General features: G+C 40.4%; 1 long non-coding RNA gene across 1 annotated transcript; it reads left to right on the forward strand.

Moving 5' to 3' along the window:
- The first annotated feature begins 606 nt into the window (after positions 1–606).
- On the forward strand, positions 607–6,889 carry LOC309614528. The gene is made up of 2 exons (XR_014236241.1): positions 607–5,938; positions 6,299–6,889. It is a non-coding gene; the product is annotated as an uncharacterized lncRNA (long non-coding RNA).
- The last annotated feature ends 17,796 nt before the right edge of the window (positions 6,890–24,685 follow it).

Here is a 24,685-nt window from a genome sequence, read left to right on the forward strand (position 1 = left end):
TTACTTCTCTCTGTATGACAGACTCTAGGTCCAGCCACCTCACTACAAATAACTTAATTTCATTTCTTTTTATGGCTGAGTAATATTCCATTGTATATATGTGCCACATCTTCTTTATCCATTCATCAGTCCATGGACACTGAGGTTGCTTCCACGTCCTGCCTATTGTAAATAGTGCTGAAATGAACATTGTGGTACATGACTCTTTCTGAATTATGGTTTTCTCAGGGTATATGCCCAGTAGTGGGATTGCTGGGTCATATGGTAGTTCTATTTTTAGTGTTTTGAGGAACCTCCATACTGTTCTGCATAGTGGCTGTATCAATTTACATTCCCACCAACAGTGCAAGAGGGTTCCCTTTTCTCCACACCCTCTCCAGTATTTGTTGTTTGTAGATTTTCTGATGATGCCCATTCTAACTGGTGTGAGGTGATACCTCACTGTAGTTTTGATTTGCATTTCTCTAATAATTAGTGATGTTGAGCAGCTTTTCATGTGCCCCTTGGCCATCTGTATGTCTTCTTTGGAGAAATGTCTATTTAGGCCTTCTGCTCACTTTTTATTGGGTTGTTTGTTTTTTTAATATTGATTACATGAGCTGTTTATATATTTTGGAGATTAATCCTTTGTCCGTTGATTCGTTTGCAAATATTTTCTCCCATTCTGAGGGCTGTCTTTTCATCTTGTTTATAGTTTCCAATGACTATGCTACCAAAAGCAATCTACAGATTCAATGCAGTACCTATCAAATTACCAGTGGAATTTTTTACAGAACTAGAGCAAAAAAATCTTAAAATTTGTATGGAGACACAAAAGACCTTGAATCGCCAAAGCAATCTTGAGGGAAAAAAATGGAGCTGGAGGAATCAGACTCCTTGACATCAGACTCCAGTAATCAAGACAGTATGGCGCTGGCACAAAAACAGAAATATAGACCAATGGAACAGAGTAGAAAGCCCAAAGATAACCCATGCACATATGGTCACCTTATTTTTGATAAAGGAGGCAAGACTATACAATGGAGAAAAGACAGTCTCTTCAATAAGTGGTGCTGGGAAAACTGGACAGCTACATGTAAAAGAATGAAATTAGAACACTCCCTAACACCATACACAAAAATAAACTCAAAGTGGATTAAAGACCTAAATGTAAAGCCAGACACTAAAAAACTCTTAGAGGAAAACATAGGAAGAACACTCTTTGGCATAAATCACAGCAAGATCTTTTTTGACACACCTCCTAGACTAATGGAAATAAAAACAAAAATGAAGAAATAGGACCTAATGAAACTTAAAAGCTTTTGCACAGCAAAGGAAAAATTGAAAATTCTAATGCAGTGTAAGCATACACAAATATATTTATATTTATATTAACAGCTACATGATCTTTCAAGTTAAATGAGCTATCCCATCTAAAGCAGCTGGATGGTGAATACATGTAAAATTTTCTTTCCTTAAGGTTGTTTTTCATTCATTTGCATAAATGCAAAATACAATTGCTCTTCCCAAGAAAAACCCAAAATTTGTGGTTTATAAAACTCACCTCTGACAGTGGGCTGACAGAATGAAGTTTTTTCCATAATACATTGATAGCCTTACCTTTTTTCCTAAAGGTGCTCATTTACATTAGATAGATATTCAATAGATAAGAAAATTTCCAGTATTTACAGAAATATTTTTCTAGAAACTTTACCTAACAAAATTACTTGCTTACATAATTCTCCGAGTATTTATTGCTTATCTGTGGAAGAATTTAATTTTTGTACTGATAGTTGAGTCATTTTCCCAAAATGGCTAGACATGAACCAGATTCATAAATAAATCCTTTACCTAAGAATGTGTAATATTACTGTAATTAATAATCAGTGCAAAAATGGGAATTTCTGTTAAACTATTTTTGCCATTACTGTTCTTGGCTCTCAGATTGGGCAGAGAAGTGGAGTAAGGCTGGATAAGGTGACCACTCATTACTGGAAAGAGAGATGTAAAAATCAGGCTGCCCTCAAGGTGGCTTCCCCATCTTCTCTTCGTTTCCTCCCCCCCCACCCCGAGTTTTGTCTTAAAACTTAAGAAAACGGGGGTCAACTTCATTGGTTGCAGGCTAGAGAAATACACAGATCGATGCTTGAGCAGAGCAGAATTTTATGCGTTTGCAAGCTGGCCTCTGACTTAGATTGAGTCTCCTGGGAAAATGATCCTGAGAAGGAGCTTCGTGCAGAAGAGGTTTACTGGGGATTCGCCGGGTGATCAGCACCTCTGGGGGTGAGGAAAGTATGACTGGGCAGAGGGAGAAGTTGAAGCGTGATGCAGCTGCAACAGAGGCTTCAGCCACCCCTGGGCAGTGGAGACGGCGGTGAAGCTCTTAACTGAGGTCCTAGCACCTGACTGATAACCCCTGCTCTGTTTCCTGACAGTCTAGGACTTAACAGCATGCACTGTCTAGTCTTGGCGGTCTCGCTTTCTCACCTGTAAAATAGAGACAAGATTAGTAGTTCAAAACTGATTTACCCTTCAGATCATCCGAGGGTGTTTATTCAAGCCACACATACCCTGAGTGACATGTAGATTCTGACTTGATAGATTTAAGGAGGGAGTAGAGCAGGAGGAAGGGGGGCACCTAGAGTAGATATTTTTGACAAATGCCTTGGGTGAATCTGACGCATTCTTCCAAGCTAACATCCTAATACTCTCCAACTCCCAGTAATTTAATGCACAAAGAAGCATCACAGGCATATAGGAAAATAAGTGTTTCATCAGGTATCAGTGGGTGGGGCTGTCTTTGAAGTTTCAACATCCACTCGCTCCACATATCAGCATAACTATGGGTGAGAAATGAAAGATTACCTTCTTGCTGTACACACATCCATCAGATTCACGCAAACATAGCTATCTTACGACAGTCATTTAAAAATAAGAAGAGCTTTTGTTTCTGTGAAAGTTAGATGAAAATTCTAAGATCTTCAGTGAAAGACAATCAATAATTTCTCAGTCCAATTTGGGAACGTGAACAATTTTTGTGTATCCTATCTGTTTCTTATTATAATGGGAAATTGTCAGAATTACAGCATTTTATTTCTGAACTGGCAAAGAAATTCAAATAAGAAGAATAGCAGGTTTCTTCCATCTCTGTCACTGTGATTTTACAATTACCTACCAGTTTCAGAAAATAATTTGTCAAGAGATGGAAGACTCTTAGGCTTCAGCAACATTGATCTGACAGATATTTCAGTTCTGTAGGGGAGTAGCTGAGACTACTTCCCATTCAAAACAGTCACTGTCACGGGCTAAACCAATTATTCTCTGAAAAAGAGATAATTCTCAAAACAGTTACACTTTTAAATTGAGATACCTTGTAAAGGCAGGCTACAAAACATTAAAAAAAAAAAAACCAAAAACCTAATACCTACTTTTTTGTGGGCAGGGGGCGGTGAATCTCTGAAGAATATTCGAACTAACTTACAAGTAACTTCTAACAAACTGTACAAACTAACTTACCCTGAGGCAGGTAATTATCTTCATGGGCAAGCAGACCTATCCATCAAAACAACTCATTAAAACCTTTTCTTCATTGTCAATCTGTGTTCTTCCTTGTTAGGTAAGAGGTTTGTAACCATTGAGATTTTTTTTACTATATGTTGCTAATTATTTTCTACCCAAAGACTTTACCCACAAAGACCCTCATTCTCTGCTCTGTTATCGGGTCCGCTAACCGTTGTGCTCTGTATCGGCTCCCACACAGGATGGCCTCAGAGACCACATCTTCTTGGTACCACTCAGTGGGTGCTCAGCGTCTAGCTGCGCCTGGAAGACGGGCGGAGGATGCCTGCGAAGAGAGGCCTGAACTGCCAGGGAAGCTCTGGACCCCAGCGTTCGTGCTGGAAGCTGTCTGGACCTGCTTTGTTCTCACCTGGTATCCAGTGACTTCTAGTCTCATTAATTCCTGTCAGAACTGATGCTGCACTTTCTCTTGAACTATCTTTTGTTCCTCACTCAGATTTGGCATCTTCTCCTGTGCTAACCCTGACTGTATCTGACCCTGGCCTTGCCAAAGCTTTGTTTCTTAAACCGGCTAAAGCAGCGATACACTGACCAGTCCAGTGTCATATTTTGCTGATTTCACTTCTTGGTTTCAGTTGCTTAACTTTAAAATTAACTGAAAGAGAGGTTTTGCTTTAAACAAATTTTACTTATCAACAGGCTTTTAAAATACTCTATTACAGGGACTTCCCTGGAGGTCCAGTGGTTAAGAGTCCACGCTTCCACTGCAGGGGGCCCGGGTTCAATCCCTGGTCAGGGAACTAAGATGCCACAAGCCGAGCAGCTTGGGCAAAAAAAAGAAAACTCTAATACACTAAAAAGGAAAAGAGGAAAGAAAAACAAAAGCCAGAGTAAAACCAAAACAAATTCAACCCCCCATGCATAATGAAAGTTTACCCGATATGTATTACAAAGTTTATTTCCTCATTCAGAATTATTCCTTAAGAGGAATCACTATTAGGTTTGCGTTATGGTGGGAGATCATGACAGGCTGCTTCTGCAGAGTAGGGTGAATTTACCTTCCTTCCACAGGCATCAAGGACAGGTCTGGGCGTCCTAACTGTACTCTCAGCATTTGAGCCCCTCAGGCCCAGTTCTGGTTCCCCTTCCCCGTGCCTGCCCTGGAGGCCCTGGAGACCACCTGAGTCTGTAGGTGGCCCCTGTGCCCCTACCTGCTGCTATTTACATACACAGACTTCACAATTCTTCAACCTCCTCCCCCACTATTTCAAGCAGCCTTGCGGAATTTTGGTGAGAAGCAACCTGTTGTAAATATGGGGGACCAGAATCATTCCCTCACCATTTATATAAATTTTAAGAACTAAAGCTTAAATAAACAGTGACATTGTTCATTCTCCATTAACATTTGAAGACTACACTCAGCAAACGAGAAATAGAAGGGAACTTCCTCAACCTGATAAAAGGCATCAGTAAAAAACTCAAAGCTATCATCATCCTTAATGGTGGGAGATTATATTCTTTCCCCCTTATTATCAGGGATGAGACAGACATTTGTTCAAGCCATTTCTATTCAACATTGTACTGGAAGTTGTAACCAGAGCAATTAGGCAAGAAAATGAAATAAAAGGCATCCAGATTGGAAAGGAAGAAGTTAACCTATCTCTATTTGCAGATGACATAATCTTGTACATAGAAAATCCTAACATATTTACTCAAAAACTATTAGAACTAGGAAATGAGTTCAGCAGGATTGTAGGATACATGGTCAATATACAAAAATCAATTGTCTTTCCATACAGTAGCAAAGTACAAACCCAAACTAAAATTACGGGAAAAAATCATTTAAGATAGCATCTAGACTAAAATACTTAAGAATAATTTTTTAAAAGAAGTGCAAAAGTTATACTCTGAAAACTGCAAAACATTGTTGAAAGAAATTAGAGCAGTGGAGGGATATCCCAAGTTAATAGATCAAAAGACTTCATGTTGTTAAGATGACAAATTGATCTGTAGATTTAATGCAATTCCTATCAAAATCCCAACTGGCTTCTTTCCAGAAATTGACAAACTGATCATAAAATTCATACAGGAATTCAAGGGACCCCAAATAGTCAAAAAGATGTTGAAAAAGAAGAACAAAGTTCTTAGAAGCCTTAGAAGAAAACATAGACTTAAATCTCAGTGACCTTGAAGTAAGCAATGATTTCTTGGATATGACACTAAAAATACAAGCAACAAAAGAAAAATATACACAAATTGGATATTATCAAAATTGCAACCTTTGACATACAAATAACACTGTCAAAAAAATGAGATGATAGCCCATAAAATGGGAGAACATTTTGCAAATTACGTATCTGATAAGGGACTTGTATCTAGAATATATAAAGAAATCCTACAACTCAATTTAAAAAGACAAATAATCCAATTTTTTTTAAAGGTAAGCAGTCCATTTCTAACTACTTTCCTTTCTTTTCTTTTTTTACTTTATTTTATTTATTTATTTATTTATTTTTGGCTGTGTTGGGTCTTCGTCTCTGTGCGAGGGCTTTCTCTAATTGCGGCGAGCGGGGGCCACTCTTCATCGTGGTGCGCGGGCCTCTCACTATCGTGGCCTCTCTTGTTGCGGGGCACAGGCTCCAGACGCGCAGGCTCAGTAGTTGTGGCTCACGGGCCCAGTTGCTCTGCGGCATGTGGGATCTTCCCAGACCAGGGCTCGAACCCGTGTCCCCTGCATTGACAGGCAGATTCTCAACCACTGCACCACCAGGGAAGCAAGCCCCTCCAATTTTAAAATGAGGAATAGATCTGAAGAGGCATTTCTCCAAAGTAGATGAATCAATGGCTAATAATCACAAGAAAAGATGCTCGATATCATTAGTCATCAGGGAAACACAAATCAAAATCACAGTGAGATATCATTTCACCTCTACTCAGATGGGTATTATCAAAAAGGCAGAGGATAACAAGTGATAATAAGGACGTGGAGAAATTGGGACCCTCATAGGAAACTGGTGGGAATGTAAAATGGTGCATCCACTTTGGAAAAAAGTCTGGCAGCTCTTCAAAAAGTTAAACATAAAGTTATCAGGCTTCCCTGGTGGCACAGTGGTTAAGAATCTGCCTGCCAATGCAGGGGACACAGGTTCGATCCCTGGTCCGGGAAGATCTCACATGCCGAGGAGCAGCTAAGCCCATGCGCCACAACTACTGAGCCTGTGCTCTAGAGCCTGCGAACCACAACTACTGAAGCCCGCACGCCTAGAGCCCATGATCCGCAACAAAGAGAAGCCACTGCAATGAGAAGCCTGTGCACCGCAACGAAGAGTAGCCCCTGCTCACCACAACTAGAGAAAGCCCGAACGCAGCAACAAAGACCCAACTCAGCAAAGTTATCATATGACCCAGTAATTCAATTCTTAGGAATATACTGGAAAGAAATGAAAACATGTCCACACAAAAACTAGTACACACAAACACACACACACACAAACTAGTACACAAATATTCATAGCAGCATTATGCATAATTGCCAAAAAATGGAAACAACCTATATGTCCATAAACAGACGAATGGCTGAATAAAATGTGGTGCATCCATTTAATGAACTATTATTCTGCAATAAAAAGAAAAGTACTGATACTGAAATATGGATAAATCTTGAAACAATAAACTAAATGAAAGAGCCAGTCACAAAAGACCAGATATCATATGATTCCATTTATATGAAATACTCAGAACAGACAAATCTTTTGAGCCAGAGCATAGATTGGTTGTCACCTAGGGCTGGCGGAAATAAGGGAACTGAGGTGATTGCTAAAGAGTATGGGGTTTCTTTTGGGGCTGGTGAAAGTGTTCTTAAATTTATTGAATTGTATTATATGTGAATTATGTGTGAATAAAGCTGTTATTCAAAAGAAGATTTTAAGTGTAGAGAGACAAGGTAAGAAAACTGGTTAAATGATTCAATGAAGTATTAAACTCCTGAGCCCTGTAATGCATTAAGGTAGGTTTCTCCCATCTCTTTTATGAATTTTAAAGACTCGGTGTTGAAAATAATTAAAGATATTGAGGGTAGGAAAAGATGTGGAAGAGATAAACTAGGTCTTGCTTTTCTTCAGTTATAACAAGAAACCAATAATACCAAAAGAAAAGAATATTTTTTCTCTACATAAAAATAAAAAAGTGACTAACGATCTTGTTGTTTTTAACTTTTGCATGATGCCAGTATTCTCTGATCAAAATGCACAGTTTATATGTAAATCGTCTCAGTATGTTAGAGGAGAATATTACTTAATTTTTTACAAATGTAATAATGTTCTAAAATAAATTCTTGAAATGAGGTTAACAGAGCTTATTTCTATGTTACCATTTTGCTAACATCACACTTTTACAGTTATTATTTAACTTCCTGGATTATCACTAGAAATAAGTTTGCTTCCTGTAAGTCTGACTGTAGGAGAGAAAAAATCTTTTCCTCTACCCTCTTAAGTTCAGTGACTGGGGCATAAAAATTAAACAACAACGACAAAAAGGCAGATTAACAGAAGAAAAGTTTAGTTTGCATGCATAAAGAGGCTTCACAGAAAAGAAGTGAAAAGCCAAAGAGACGGTTAGAATGTGAATTTATATACAGTTTTAACAAAGGGAGACACAACTGTGGAGATTTGAGTCGACAAAGGCGAAGAAGAGGGTTTAGGCTCTGGGGGCAGCAAACTGTGGGAACGGAACTATATGGGAGAAACTATTGAAAGATGAGGGTTATTTTAGTAAGGTTGATTTATGCAGACTCAAGTCAGTGCCGTCTCTAGTAAGAAGAGTCGTTTCTCTTAAGGGAAAAGAGAAAAGGGGTTCTTTATATCCTGAATATAGAACATTAAAAGAATCTGCAAAGTTTTAAACAAAAGCCATACAATGATAGTCATCCTTATCCATTAATTCAATCCCGTATAATTATTTCCTGCTTTGCTTCATCCTGGGTTAGCAGTTTCATGAACCCAGCAGCTTCTCCACTAGAGTCCTGGAAATCCTGCCTTTTTTGTTGAAGATGAAGCACTTTGGCCTGTACTTGATTGAAAAGCTTTCAAGAAATCATCAGAGTGAAACAATAAGTGTCCGTGAATGATGAAAGACTTAAAATGGCCACAGTTAAAGATTTGATGAGAGTTCATTATAATGCAACTGACAAGAAGATTTTTTTTGTTTCTGTGACATACAGCTTTTTAAGATACTAACTGGAATTATGACAGATAATATTATAACAGGATGTATCATGGACAGCCAAAAACATTGACAAATTTTTAGGAGCTTTATACAATTGCTGAAATACTTGTGTTAATAACATACATCATACAAATATAACCTAAGGGAGGTTTAAGCATGCTTCTTATGCAATTTAACATATCAAAGCCAATTAGGTTTAACACATCTCTCTTGACAAGGTAAGAGAACACATCCTTTGAGACTCTCCAGGTGGCTTCTGGGAAATCTCAAAGTCAGTTTGAGGTCAGGGACACTTCATTTAGAATTTGATTTGGGGAAGTTGTCAAAAATGTCAAGAGATTTGAACACTTGATTAAATAAGATCACAAGTCACTGTGAAACAATGCTTAGTTATCCATATAACCAAAATGACAATGAAAAATTTTTAGAGTCATCAGAAAAATGCCATCATAGGAGAAACCAATCATCCAACCTCCCCATCCCTCCACAAAGATCAACAATTGGACAGAGCTGGGGAGGAAGAAATTTCCTCTATCCTTAGGCTTCCTCTGGGTGGGCTAAGAATTAAATTGACATGAGACAGACTAACAGGAGAAAATCAAACAAAATTTTATAACACATATACGTGGGAGAGGCCCGGGTAAACTGAGTAACCCGCCACAATAGCCAAAGACCTCACCTTAAATACCACCTTCTGAGGAAAAAACACAAGAGGAAGTTGGGGGTGGGGAGGTTACCAGGAAAAGCACAGTAAACAAGGGTGATTGTGATGCAGATTTAAGTCCTTGTCTTCTCCACTGATAAGAATTTCTAGAGATTTGGTCGTCCTCTGCTTCCTAGTAAGAGAGAAAGAGATACCCTTACAACTGGAGATTTGCCTTACAAATGTAGATGTTTCTTGCAAAAGGGCGACTCCTACTTGGTTTTCAGAGTCCTTTCCATGCCTGCTGTTTCTCAGAAAACAGCCAGCTTAAAACAATATGCCAAAGAGGTGTACCTTAGGGTGGAAAATTCTGCTCCTCTACAACAGCTATCCAACAAAACAGCTGGGAGCAAAACAGCTCTGGAAGAGGGCTGGGGTCCACTTAGGAAGTTTAAGCAATGCGGTGGAAGAGAAACCCTGAGAATAACTGCACGAGAAGGAAAACAGCTTCTTTTTGCTATTTCACAGCAGAAAAGAGCCAATTTAACATTGTAATTGTTCTCTGATGCGTATAAGTGCATTGACAATGAATCTGAAGTTTAAACATTTTTCTCTACGACAGTTGAGAGAAGTTTAAAGGAAGCCAAAAGGAGGGTTTTCTGAGGATAAGAGGGTATTCCCTATGGAGAGAACGTGATGTCCCAAGTAGTCCCAACTTTATCCGTATTTATCCTATAGAGTCTCTTTACTAGAGTGGTCGTTTTCCCATGATGTACAGACATGATAGGGCTATAGAAACAAAGACCAATCACGTGAGAATGAGTAAAGGTTATTGATTCAGAGCTTGCTGTAAGCACACCACCGCCACCGACGTTTGGCAGAGACTTGAACTTCGAGGCGGGGAAAGCTCTACGGTGGAGGAAAGAGAGGGCTTCAGGTGTGCCCTGACTGCAGGTTCTTGGTTTCGGGGAAGCTGCAGGTACGCTAATTAGAAGCGGGATCCTATGTGATTGGATAAGGGTGTATGTTAGACTTTCTCCGGTTGGTCCTAAGTTGGACATGGAGGCAAAAATTAGGAAAACCACCAGTTATTAATCAAGTCCTGGCCACTTGGGACTTATTGTTTGGCTTTCTGGGCTGTAACTAAAGATAGTGGTCTCATCTCCTGCCAGTCTGACTTACAGACGGCAGGTTGGCTTCCTCGACTGTTTGCTGCAGACTGTGGGTCAGAGCTCTATCTTTATATGTGGGCTGGCCACTGTCCATTTTTGTTGTTGTTGTTTTTTGGCCACGCCGTGCAGCTTGTGGGATCTTAGCTCCCCGACCAGGGATTGAACCCACATTCTCTGCATTGGAAGGCGAAGTCTTAACCGCTGGACCACCAGAGAATTCCCTGTCCATTTGTTTATTCAGTCCCTCAGGGACTTGAAAAACCACCTTTGTAATCTTGATCGATCAAACCACTTTGGCAAAATTCACTTCTCTAGGTAACTATTCGCTAGCGACTCCCGATTCTGTATTCCCTCCACTCCAGACTCACAGCCAAGCTCCTGCCCTGTACTTTCACTCAGATGTCTCAGTAATCTACATACATTACATATTATCATGTAATGGTAATATAATATGTATATTATTCATTAGCATATACCTAGGATTCGTATACATATGATAATGGAGCTTCTAAGATTCCCACAGAACCTAGGTCCTTTTGCAACTTTCCCGAAATCAATCAAAAGCATCTTCATGAATCTTGACTTCTCTTCTTCTTAGACTCTCTCTGGAGTCTATCAGCAGATGCTGTGAGCTTGACCTTCAGGACATATCAGGGATTTAGACACTTCTCATAGCCCCCCTCCCTGCTCCCACCCTGGTGCCAGCACCATAACCTGAGCCCAGGACCATTTTTACACCTGCCAAACTGGTCTCCTTACCTCCTGAATTTCTGTCCAACTTAATATCAGAAGATGCACATCTTGTCACTCCTCTGCTCAAAACCCTCCCATAATGCCCCCTTTCACTCTTAGTAGAAGCCAAAGAACTCTGTTTCCCACCAGCTCTACAGGCCCTGGCTTCCCATCTCTGCTCCAGCCACGCTGGTCTCCACATGATTCCACATCATTCAAGCCCACTCTTGCCTCAGGACTCTTGCACCTCCTGTCTTTTCTTCCTGGAGCCCTGTGCCCAGATACCTGCATACACACTCCTTCACCCCCTTCCAGTCTGGCCCAGCCACAGCCTGTCCTGACACCTTATCTAAAATCTCAACGTGCTTTTTCATCATTTTATATCCCCATTGTCTCCTTTATTTTTTTCTCCTCACCACTCATGACTATCAACACTATATATTGTACTGACTTACTGTGTTTCTTTTCCATTCCCCCAACTATGATGGCAGGCCACTTGATTTGTTTTATTCACTGCTGGACCTCCGGAATCTAGAACAGTGTGTATAGTGCTTTAGAATTTATTATAAAGGCCTCCTTATAGTATATGTATAACTGATTCACTTTGCTGTACACCTGAAACTGACACAACATTGTAAATCAACTATACTCCAATAAAAATTAATTTTAAAAGCCAGCATCCTCATAAAACTTCTCTAATAAGGTAGATGTTACCTCCATTTTACAAATGAGAAAACTGATATTGGCAGCTTAAGACACTTAACCGCACCGCTGGGAAGTGGCAGAATCTAGGTCTCCCGGGTCCCACGCCCAGAGCTCTTTCTACCAACGTCAGTGCCTTTCTGAAGACCATGCTTGCATCCACTCTTAGTGCCGTGTTCTTTCCCACACAACTTCTCACCCAGACGATCAACAGTAATGACCTCCTTACTGGTCTTCTGCTTCTTGTCTTTCTCTTCTGCAATCCACCCTTCCCTGATCAAACACCTTTCCTGGGATCCCCACCTCTGCTCTGCCACGCAGTCAAACCCCACAAAGCCCAGATGTAACCCATCTTTCCAGCCTTAGCCTCAACTGCACGCCCAGATGGCCCTCCAGCCAGACCCGGCTGTTCCAATCCCAGAGCTAATCAGGCACCTCTGGCTTTCTTGTCTTTCTTCACTCCCTTTGTCTACAAACCCTGCCATCCCACCCACCAGGGCCCTTCCTGGAAGCCTCCTGCAAATCCCTCATCAGGAGAACATTAGCTCTAAGATGGCACATCCCACCTGCTTCCTCACGGGGAGGGTCCCTGTGTCTGTCCTGCAGCAACGTCTGTGTCCTTCAGCCCAGAGACCACCTCTCTCTCGCTCCTCTCATCTGTCACGCTGCATCTCACGTACAGTGTGCTAAGTAAACATTCATTTAAATAAAGTGAGTAATGGTCCGTAATAGGAAAAGGAGGCATGAAGAGCGCAGGCAAACCAGGGAAAGTGGATTTGGGAGACCCATGATCAGCCTACAACTCTCCTCTGAGCACAAGACAAGAACAATTTATACCCACCTCAGTCTGCCTTGTTGCTGGGTGTGAAGATGCAGGCTGTCAGGTGATACAAGATTCTCAAGGGAAAGAGCTCATTCCACCTGGGGGTGGAGGTGGGGAATTTATTCCCGAGGCTTCTCATTACCTGCCCTGTCTCTTCCCTGAGACGGCAAAGGGCAGTGAGGGGGCACCCAAGTCACGGCACGGCGCTCCTCTTCTCCTTCATGTTCCTACCACTTCTCACATGCCTCTTTCTTCGAGATTATTTTTCCTCCTTGGCTTTTGCAGGTAAAACTCAACATCATTAATCAGATGTATATTAAAGAAAAAAGGCTGACCTTATTTTCCACACTTATAAAAGCTAAGGTCTTACTATGCTAGCTATGAACAATAATAACCTCCTACCTATACAAGAAAAAAAGCAAAAGCAATAACCTACCTACACGGTGATTTTTTTTTATATACATTTATTTTTATTTATTTGTTTATTTATTTTTGGCTGCGTTGGGTCTTCATTGCTGCACGCGGACTTTCTCTAGTTGCAGCGAGCGGGGGCTACTCTTCATTGTGGTGTGCGGGCTTCTCATTGCGGTGGCTTCTCTTGTTGTGGAGCACAGGCTCTAGGTGCGTGGACTTCAGTAGTTGTGGCCCGCGGGCTCAGTAGTTGTGGCTCACGGGCTCTAGAGCACAGGCTCAGTAGCTGTGGCGCACAGGCTCAGTAGTTGTGGCACACGGGCTTTGTTGCTCTGTGGCATGTGGGATCTTCCCAGACCAGGGCTCGAACCTTTGTCCCCTGCATTGACAGGTGGATTCTCAACCACTGCGCCACCAGGGAAGTCCATACATGGTGATATTTTAATGATGCATTTCTATGCCAACCAAATCCACATTTTGAGAAACTATGAGACATTTTTCTTTCAAGGTGACCTTAAGCTTAATTTTTTCATAACCAACTGTGGGAAACTAATTACCGACAAAGGAGAAGATTCAAATTTATACCGCATGTTGTCAGTTGAGTATGTGTTAGACTCTGTCAGTCTGATTAAGGGCTGACTTTCTGGGTCCAGAGGTGGAACAAGACAGAAGTTATTTTTGTTCTGAATGAGAGGCTTTGCATTGAGACATAAATTCATGAAATGTGATTAAATGCTATCAAGCTTTAATACCACCTCTTGTCCTGTTCCTGGTGGGGTTAAGCGTTACAGATCCTCACCATCCCACCATCCTACAGCAGGCAGGCGCTGGTGGCAGGGAGAGGAAGTGACTGTCCTGCAAGTCTCGGCCTCCAAACTTCCACCGCCTTGTCAGAAGGTCAGGCTCTGCAGAGACCAAGCAGCCCAGCACTGGCCCGAGTGTGCTCGCGGCCTCGGCCCGGCCCCTGGGCTCGATCTCAGGTACCTGACTCTTCTCTAGAGTTGGGTTGGGCTGCTTAGACCCAAACACCCCTCCAATCCTTTGTGACTAGATCGCTAAAACCAATCACATTCTTATTTTCAAACATTTCAAATATAGCTGCATAAATTCAAAGTGCGTGTTATAATCAAGTTGCATCAGCCAGCTTTATACCTAAGGCCTCTGAGCTTGACGTAAGAGACACTGGTGATGAAAGACCAAGTCTCGTCAGAGAGAGAACGCATCTGAGAGCGCCGCCTCCAGAAGCCGCCGGCCTTGCACGCGCATCGACCTGAGGACTCTGTGCAATCAGAACTCGATGGCACGAGGCCTCCTGGAGCCCCAGCCTTGCTCTCTGCTGCCTGCCCCACAGGGGAAGCAGACAGCTGTGTGAAAGAGGGGCGTGAGGGGGTCAGAACATGCTACTCCCATGCTACGCGCCACTTTGGCATAAGGACTATCTTGGGCTGAAGGCAGCTGAGAAAGAGCAGACTCAGGAGGAGTCTCCTGCCCCCGACCCACACCTAAAATCAGGGGGTAAATTTCCACTGTGAAGGGGGAGGTGTCTCCTCTCCTCTTCCACACCTGGAGCAGGAGAGCTCCTATCACAGGACATGGAAAGTCAGAGCCAACTTGGATGTGCATAAACAAACCTTACTAAAATAATCCTTCTCTTTCCTTATGTTTACCTTCCCACAATTTACCACCCCCAGAAGCCTCAAACCCCTTTCCTTTGTCTTGCCGCTTCTCACAATTTATCGTCCTTCGTTAAAATGGTATATAAGCTCTCAAGCCCAAACACTTCTTTGGGTTTGCGTTTCTTTTCGTGAAGCTCTTGTGTGTGAGAAATAAACCTTTTCTCCTGGTAATCTGCCTTTTTTTTTTTTTTTTCAGACTAATTTGCAGGCCCCAATTTCTGAACTGAAGAGTGTAGAGAAAAAAATTTTTTCCTTCTCTACAAAAAGAAGGGAGAGAGAAGGGGAAGAAGGAAGGAAGGAAGGAAGGCAGGGAGGAGAGAGGGAAGAAAGAAGGAGAGGTTTCCAGTGAATTAAACTTTCATATTCTCCTAATAACCAAAAATGGAACTAGTTATTAATATAGAGACAAACAGGAGAAGACGCGTGAAACACAGTGAACTGAAAATGACATTTATGAGAAAGAGCCCCATGATCGGGTAGACTATGTCTCTGTAGGTGTTCCCAATTTACACTCAGCTCCTCTTCCCAAAGTTCCATTCTACTGAGAGTGTATGGAGCTTTAAATGCATTTTCCCATAGAAACAATGTTATAAATGAACTTGGATATGCAGGCTGGCTGTAGTAAATGTAGCTGTTTCTAAGAATGAGAATATTCTCGTTTTCTATGTCAACACTGGAGAGCCTGTGTTTTACCTGTCTGGGAAAAAAAAATAAAGACACTCTCTACTTCCTCTGAATAGGGGAAAAAGAGCACACCCCAAATCCCAAAAGAGGAAGTTAAAAATACCAGCCTCAGATTCACCTGTCACTGAAGGATCATTCAAAGGTAGAGTTACAAGTCAGGAGTTGCCTGGTCCTCACCTCAGAATAAGGGAAAACTTACACAGTGAAGAAAGAGCTGCACTGTACCATAACCCGGATGTGGTCAAACTATGAATGCAGGTGACACAGCACACCACCTCTCAGGATCGCATCTTGTTCTCGGGTGCTTTCTCAGCTCTTGCTTATTTTTTCCCCACAAACTCCCACTGAGCCTGGTGGCAGAGGGGTGGTAAGCAGGCATTAAAAGTTGCATTGGGACTTTTGGTGGTGATGGATATGTTCATGACCATGATTGTGGTGATTGTTTCAGGTTTAGGTGATTACTAGAAAACGAGAAATACTTTACACATGTGTCAAAGACGGTCACGTGGAACACTTTAAATATATGCAGTTTATTGTGTACCACACACAATAAAGTTTTAAAAATTCTGCATAACTTGACAGATTCTAAAATTTCGTGGAAAAATTAAGTTCGAAGAATATCTAAGATAACTGAAAAGAAGAAAAACAAAAATTAAAAAACTGTCGCATTTGACATTGAGAATTATATGTATATATTTAATCCTAAGTAATGAAACAACACTGTATAGGCACAGAAATAGACAAAAAGATCAGTAAATTGAAACGGAAAATTTAGAGTAAGTATTGTTGTAGATAGATAGAAAGATAGGTAGGTAGATAGATAGATATAAAGGGAGATAGATAGATAGGCAGATAAAAGAGGATAGATTTGAAGGAGTCGTGTTAATTCACTTAAATGTTCCATGCAGTCGAGAAGGAATGGCTTGGGAATTACAAGACAATTTCAGGTTTTTTAAGAATTTTCATTTTTTTCTCTAAAAAGCTAAAGAATATGACAAAACCGTTGATATTCACTAATTTTCTGTGTTGAGTAAATTGGTGTTTTAATAATAGACTTTCCAAAGTAAAAAGAAAAAAAAAATAGACTTTACAGAATTTCAAAATATTTTCCAACAAAAAAGCTGTAGTCACAGCAGTGAAAAAAGAAATGCATCAAGTGATTTTACGTAGTTTTAATAGCCGTAGAAAAGAGGGCGATTGGGTTTTCTTCTTGAAGCAGCATGAGTGAACGGAAGCACTCAAATATTAGGAAAGTTAGGGGAAAAGAAATCAAAAGTAGAAAATGCTAAGATAATCTATCAATATATTGGCAAGATACCTGGATGGACGGAATGATAAACTAGAAAGAAAAAGTCCCTCCATGAAGACAAGAAACGGCAACCTCGGTGACTTAGACTATTTTGACGTCAAGCAGACAAATGGTCCTTGTCAACTAGGGCAGCTCTAGGTGTTTTAATGGTCCACACGCCATCCACTAAGCTGCCTTTGGATCCTAAGCACTGACATCTTCCACAACCCAGAGGATCCCCGCTATGCTGCGACCCAGGATATTGCCTCAGCAGGGTGAAGATGTGAAAGGCTCATTTGGAAGAAAACTTTTTCACCCTGCTAGGGAGAACAGACTGGCTGACCTTGCGGGGAATTGCCATCTCCTTCCCAAAACTCCCATGGATGAGAATTCATAAAAACAGTCCCATCCTGACACAAACTGGGAACCCATACACCGCCTCAGCCAACCTCTGGTACTTGTGCTAAAATTGTTTTAAATTTACTTTGTCACTGAAGGTCAATGTTGTTGAACCTTAAAGTATGAATATGAATGATTTTCTTAAATTTAAAGTGAACTTTAAGAACTTGTTCTATGAAAGAGTTAGATTACCATAGGAAATCATTTAAGTAGGAAAATAAACACAGCACATAAAAATGGCAAATGCCACAAGTCCTAACATATTTAATAAACAGAGGAAGTGGTACGAGAGTGTTTTATTAATTGCTGCACACTTGGTTTTCCAGATTGAGAAACTGACAGTGTGAGACTCAGATGGGGAAAAAGGATGAGGCAGAGATACCGTGACACAGCCAGTGTCATTGTCCAAGAAGAGGTGATGGCGGCTGTCTTCAGGATGGTAGCAGTGGAGGGGACGAGAAAATGACAGGTCGTAGGTATATTTTGAAGCTAGAATCAACAGAGGTGATAGGCTTTGTGAGGAACTGGATGTAGAATACAAGTGAAAAATAGAAGTCGAGGATGACACCAAGTTTTTTTGGCCTGAGCAGCTGGAGAGACAGAGTGTCACCATTTACCAAGAAAAGAACAGGTGTGAAGGAAACCACATTAAAGTTGAGATGCTGACTAGATATCTCATGTCTGAAATGTCAGCTAAGCATTGCATAATTAAGTCTGGTATTTTAAAGGGAGTCAAAGTCCAAATATACGTTTAGAAATCGTAAGCGTGCATTTAGCTGTCGGCGGCGTGTAAAGCCATGAGACGGACTGAGCTTCACTAAGAGAAATCACAACCTTGAGAAGAGATGAGATCTGAGAACAGAGCTCTGGACGTGCCACTGTTTTCAGATCGTAGAAATGAGGAGGATTTAGCAAAGGACTCGAAAAGTTAGTGGTCAGAGCAGTAAGAGAACAATCAAGGGAAAGTGGTGTCCTTCAGCCAAACCAAGAGTGTCTCAGAAAGGCGTGATCACCTGTGCCAGACGCTGCGCACGGCCCAGGTGAGATGCGAATGAGAAGCCATCATTGGCTTTAGCTCAGGAAGCCATGATTGACTTTAGCAAAAGTGCTTTTAGTGGAGATTGAGGGATAAAAGCCTTGGTCGTGTGGGTTGAAAGAGAATATCACTTATATGCGGAATCTAAACTATGACACAAATGAATTTATCTACGAAACAGAAACAGACCCACAGACATAGAGAACAGACTTGAGGTTGCCAAGGGGGAAGGGGGTTGGGGAGGGATGGATTGGGAGTTTGGGATTAGCAGAGGCAAACTAGTATACAGAAGATGGATAAACAACAGGTCCTACTGTAGAGCACAGGGAACTCTATTCAATATCCTGTGATAAACCATAATGGAAAAGAATATGAAAAAGAATATATAAATATATGTATAACTGAATCACTTTGCCGTGCAGCAGAAATTAACACAACATTGTAAATCAACTATACTTCAGTAAAATAAAATTTAAGAAAATGAAATAAAAATAAAGAAAATTTTTTTAAAAAAGAAAAAATTAAAAGAAAAAGGGGATTTCTAGTTCTGGCGAAGATCCTATTCCTACCAGTTCCTCCCTTTTCCAACTAAAAAACCCAGACATAATAAACAAACAAGCATAGGAAGACTCTGGAAGGCAGAAAGAAGGAGGGCAGCCCAGGGACCTTGGATTGAGGAACGGCACAGCAGTGGGTCCCCTGGGTTCCTTATGACCCAGACACGGCGCTCCAGAGCCCTTGATCCAGAACCGCCAACAGCACAGACTAAAAAGGCTCTGAGAAAAGCCTGCTCCCCTGGCCAAAGGACTGGGATGGTCTAACGCTGGAAAACCTTTCTGGCAATACCCACCCTACTTCGGGCAAACACCGGCAGGAAAACTGCACCCCTTCCAAACTGCTCCATCGCTGTGGTTCCTGCAGGGCTGAGCAGGGAGCTGATCTTCCATCCCACACGAAGCCCGTGGAAGCCGAGGGCAGCACCCTGTCCTTTCACGGTGCTGTCTGTGCCGCCAAGAGAGCTCCTCCTCCATCCTTGACTCCCCTGCCAGGGCGTCATCAGTGGGGCTGCACGGGAACAGGCGTTTCACACTGAAATTGTATGGCTCCTGCCACATTTACCAACCACAAACTGAAAGACGTAAGGCATATTTTACAGACTCTCTCGCTAAGCCTTAAACTAGAGTCATAACAATGCAATCATGTAGATAAGACAGTCTATTTCTAATTAAGTGGGCAATCCTCGTCAAGGATCTCCCATGTACTTAAAACCTGGAGGTACCCTGTAAATGCTAGTATCTTCCACAAGACCCTCTTCTAGTATGTAGCTGTTAGAATTAGGATTTTGCCATTTGGTATGGGAAAACATCCGCAGTATTTCCTAAGAAAAGATATAAAATGCAGACTTCCAGAAAACAGCCTTTTGATCATAAACAAGCAATTTGCACTTTATCCTTGAGGATAGATCTCAGCCTCTTGAAATAAAAGTGCTCTTTCCGATGAGTGACAAGTTCTCAGAAAAATTTATCATTTATAAACATTAAAAGGCCTCTGTTGTTTGTTCCTCACGCTCGTAAACAGTGAGAGCAAGTGCCGTCCACAACTCATCATTCCCTCCCCTGTAAGTGTTTTGAAGGCAGTCAAATAGCACTGAGCCAGAGAGATGCTTTTTAACTCTTCATCTTTTCTTTGATTTAAAATTTAAAACTTAACACTAAAAGCATGAGCGACAAAGAAAAAAGAAATAAACTGTACTTCATCAAAATTTTAAATTTTTGTGCGTTAAAGGACACTATCAGGAAAATTAAAAGACAACCCACAGAAGGGAAACCATTTTTGCAAATCATATACCTGATAAGGGTCTAGGATCCAGAATATATAATGTTTACAACTCAACAACAAAAAGACAAATGATCCAATTTAGAAATGGGCACACTTTTAGATCCATGGTGCATTCTATTTCCATGACCACCTTCTTTCAAGGAAAATCTTTCTATTAATCTGCTACTCAGCTTCAGAATTCCCACATAAACGAAAATTTAGTAAATTATTCAATGCAAGTTTTAGAACTTCAAAAATGTACGTCACCATTGAGCCTGACAGTGGCATTAGGTGTAAATAGTACATACATACATACATAAAAGTGGGCAAAGGATTTGAACAGACATTTCTCCAAAGAAGATGTGCAAACGGCCAACAAGCACAAGAAATCCGGCTCAATGTCATTAGTCATTAGGGAAACACAAATCAAAACTGCAGTGTGATACCACTTCATCCCCACTAGGAGGCTATGATTTTTTAAAAAGAGATAATAACAAGTGTTGGTGAGAAGGTGGATAAATTAGAACTGTTAGACTCTACCGTTAGGATGTAAAATGGTACCGCCACTTTGGAAGAGTCTGACAATTCCTCAAAAGGTTAAATGTAGAGTCACCATATGATCCAGCAACTCCATTTATTTTCACTCAAGAGAAATGAAAGCATGTCCACATAAAAACTTGTACCTGAATGTTCATAGTAGCATTATTCATAATAGCCAAATGTAGCAAGTGTAGAAATCAAATGTCCATTAACTGATGAATGCAACATGGAACAGTGGAATATTTCTCAACCATAGAAAGGAATAGAGTACTAATACATATTACAATGTGGGTGAACCTTGAAAACATTATATTCAGTGAAATACGTTACATATTGTATGATTCCCTTTGTATGTGACCCAAAAGTCACATATTGTATGATTCCCTTTATATGAAATAACCAGAATAGTTAACTTATTAGAGACAGAAAACAGACTGGTGGTGGCCAGGAGCTGGGGAGGAGGGATGGAGGGAGACTGCTTAGTGGGGACAGAGTTTACTTTGGGTGATGAAAATGTTTGCAACTGGATGGAAGTGGTGTTTGCACAACTTTGTGAATGTACTAAATATCACCAAATTGTTCATTTTTAGGTTACATTTTTGTTATGAGAATTTCACCTCAATTTTAAAAAAGAATTATAAATTAAATTGAGACTAAATTATGGTGAATCTTGAATGACATGATAAAGGTTTTAGATTGGATCCCGTAAATAATATAGACCATTTCTTAAAATATTTTTTAAATCAAAGTTCACATTTTAGGATGATTAATTTCTTGTGTCTGTAGTGTTTATCCAAGACCAAAACATCCAGTTCAGAAGCAGAGCATTCAATCAGCTTGCTGTTCTGTCTAAACGAGGCTCCCCAGTTGTCAAGACTGATTTTTCTCTCATTTTTCCCCCCTATTAATGAAACTGATAAACAGGGAGGCTAGTTCTGTATTCAGTTATATGTGATCACAGAGGCTCTTTCAACCTTTAGAAAAGAATCATTTCATGAGCACCTGAGATAAAAATGGGGTTTGGAAATGGTAATTTGTGATGACCTGGAGAGAGGGTGAAGAAATAGATGCAATTAGTGAGAAGCATAAAACTCAGGCCAGTGAGTCCACAGAGACGTGTGGGAACAAAGAGGGGAGCTGGCTGGAATCAGAGAAATGAGTCAGAGGGACCCAGGGGACAGCCTGTAAGTCCTGACAGCTGCAGCCTGCAGGGAAGTGGGCGGGGCTCTGCCCCTTGAACATCCAACTGAGGGACCTTGCTTCCTTCAGACTCAGGCAATCGTAGCCATAACTCAAGACAAAAGCAGGTTTCTGGATACTCAGCCAACAGTAGGCTCTGAATCTTTTAGGTTTTCCTGGGTTTATACAGTTCTCTACAGTTGTGCAGTTTATGCCTCAAATTATTCATGTTCTTGTCCTCAAACTGAGCAGAGGAAGAGGAAAAAAATTCCAAGATGAGGTCCCGAGGGTGGCTGGTGACCACGGTAAAACCCCAGCCTCCCACAGTGGCCTGGGGACGTGATGGGCTCCAACGTAGGGAACCTGTTTTCTTTACCTCAAACTCTTGTTTTTGAGTCAGAAGTCACATCCATTGTCATTTATTTCTGTATTTGTTTCTCTTATCATTTTCTTTAACGTATTCATTTATATAAAGCCCCATAGGATCTCAGTGGTAAACTCTCATCTCCAAGACAAATGGTGATGTGTGCTGTAAACCAACAGATCGATAATAAATACCCAGCTTAATGCTATAAAGTGGCTTCTTTGTGATTGAGTGACACAGCGTTTTAGCAGCTACTGAGATAAAACATGGTTACAGGTCTATTTCCTAATCATCTCCACGGCACCTCTTGCTTATCTCGGTGACATGGCATTTCATCTTCACTGGATGTGGCCATCTCCACCATTAGACCATGAGCTCTCTGGAAGTAGGAAACTTTTCCTATATTTCTTCCTATATTGGTCAGCCTGGTGCGGAGAGGCAGAGAAGATTCTCAGTCAGAGAGTGTGAACTCCACGTGCGGTTCATGCAGACAGGGACCCTTCCTGCCTTGCTGCCTGCTGTATCTTCCATACGAGTGCAGACCTAGCACACAGCAAGACCTCAGATACGTATTTGTTGAATGAATGAATATGTTAATTAAGAGATGCATACATTCAGCTTTTTTCACTCATTTAAGCTTATTGCCAGTATTAAAATATTCAAATAGAAACCTAACAAAATAGATGGTCCCTTGGATATTTTGCCTACAGACTGCCAAACATCTGCCTGGTGGATATATCTAGATCTATCTATCTATCTATCTATATAGATATATATAGGTCAATATAAGCACTATAAAGCTATAAATCTATATATATATATATATGTCAATATAAGCACTATAAAGCAATGACAGATATTCAAACCTGTAATAGACTAGAGACATTAAGAAATTTAAAGTACCTTAGAATCATAGAAAAATATGTTATTATAAAATTGTTCAGGCAAACACTGTTTTAGCCAAAGTGTCAAGTTTTTCAAATGATTTATAGTAAACACTACTGTATATGTGTATATAATGCCAACCAGATATATCATGGTAGATATATCTATGTAGATATTTGCAATTATGAATGGGAATGACTGAATGGTAGACTTCCCTAGCTATCTTGATGTGGGTAAGTACAATCTTTTCCTTTGTGAGCAGTATTTGTTAGTCCTCCTCTACATAAAACTAAAAAAAAAAAAAAAAAAAAAGGATTTCTAATCTAGCTCCTTTCTAGATAAGAGCTCTTCTATGCTGGGGAAATCAGCATGCTGAATGCACATGATTTCTCTGCTTTCCTTTCTTAGCTAAAATATCCTTCTACTCTGGGAAATGACCTGAAATTTCAGCTCATAATTCGCCTCTCAGAACTTTGTGTCATCATGGGTGACTGTGGCCTGGTTTCATGCCTTTAAAGTACTTTTGATCAGAAATGTTCATATGCCCTTTTGTACCTCTGCAACAGCAACATGCTTTCACCCTTGGGAAACAATAACAAAAGTAACTGGGAAAAAGTAGAGTCTCTTCAGCTATCAAAACATGCATTTTTACATTTTCATATAGTAAAAACTTGCTTATTAAATACTGTAGCAGGTATATTTTATTAACCAGCAGGTCAATATAAGCACTATAAAGCAATGACAGATATTCAAACCTGTAATAGACTAGAGACATTAAGAAATTTAAAGTACCTTAGAATCATAGAAAAATATGTTATTATAAAATTGTTCCAGCAAACACTGTTTTAGCCAAAGTCTCAAGTTTTTCAAATGATTTATAGTAAACACTACTATGTATGTGTATATAATGCCAACCAAAATGCTTTTGTCTTATGCCAGAAATCTGTTTTCTGGTCTGCCAGAACGTTCTGATGAATAAAGTATATAATACTAGTATATACAGATAATCAAAATTGTTTTTATGTGTGGTAAATGCTAAACTGTTTGGGTTCTGGTGAAAAAAAATCCTGTGTTCATCTTGCCAAGAAGTTCTTTACCCATCAGGAATGTTTCAGGAAAATCTAGAGCCTAGATCTCTTATTCCTTTGCGTTTAGTTACTGACTATTTTTGATAAGAGCCTTTTGACTCTGAGCTTGCTTTATGGAGCTGTTCCAAAACTGTTCTCTTTAAAAGGGAACTTTTCCTTTGCCAACATTAAACCAAATCTAGACTTTAGCTTGGTTACTATCTTATATATTTGGACAGAGGATTATAATTGGGACCAAAAGCAAAGGCATCTACAGATACTGTTTCCAAATATACAGTTTCCAACATCAGTACTGTGAGCTAAATGGGGCAAAGAAGCAGTGGTTGCTTCATTGCTAAGGCAAAGGGGTTGTAACAACCTTGTGGGTTTGTTACTGTTGTTGTTTTTTTCTCCTAAAGCTCCTTCCATGAGAATTAAACAAAAAAACACTTATGTCATCAGGGTTGTTCAAATGTCAATAAATGTTTAACATGTCATATCTCCATATTTAACTTCCAATTGTTAAGTATAAGTCATCAAAGAAA

Source organism: Balaenoptera borealis (assembly GCF_965194805.1).
Source record: "Balaenoptera borealis genome assembly, chromosome: 17".
In the NCBI taxonomy this organism is placed as follows: Eukaryota; Metazoa; Chordata; class Mammalia; order Artiodactyla; family Balaenopteridae; genus Balaenoptera; species Balaenoptera borealis.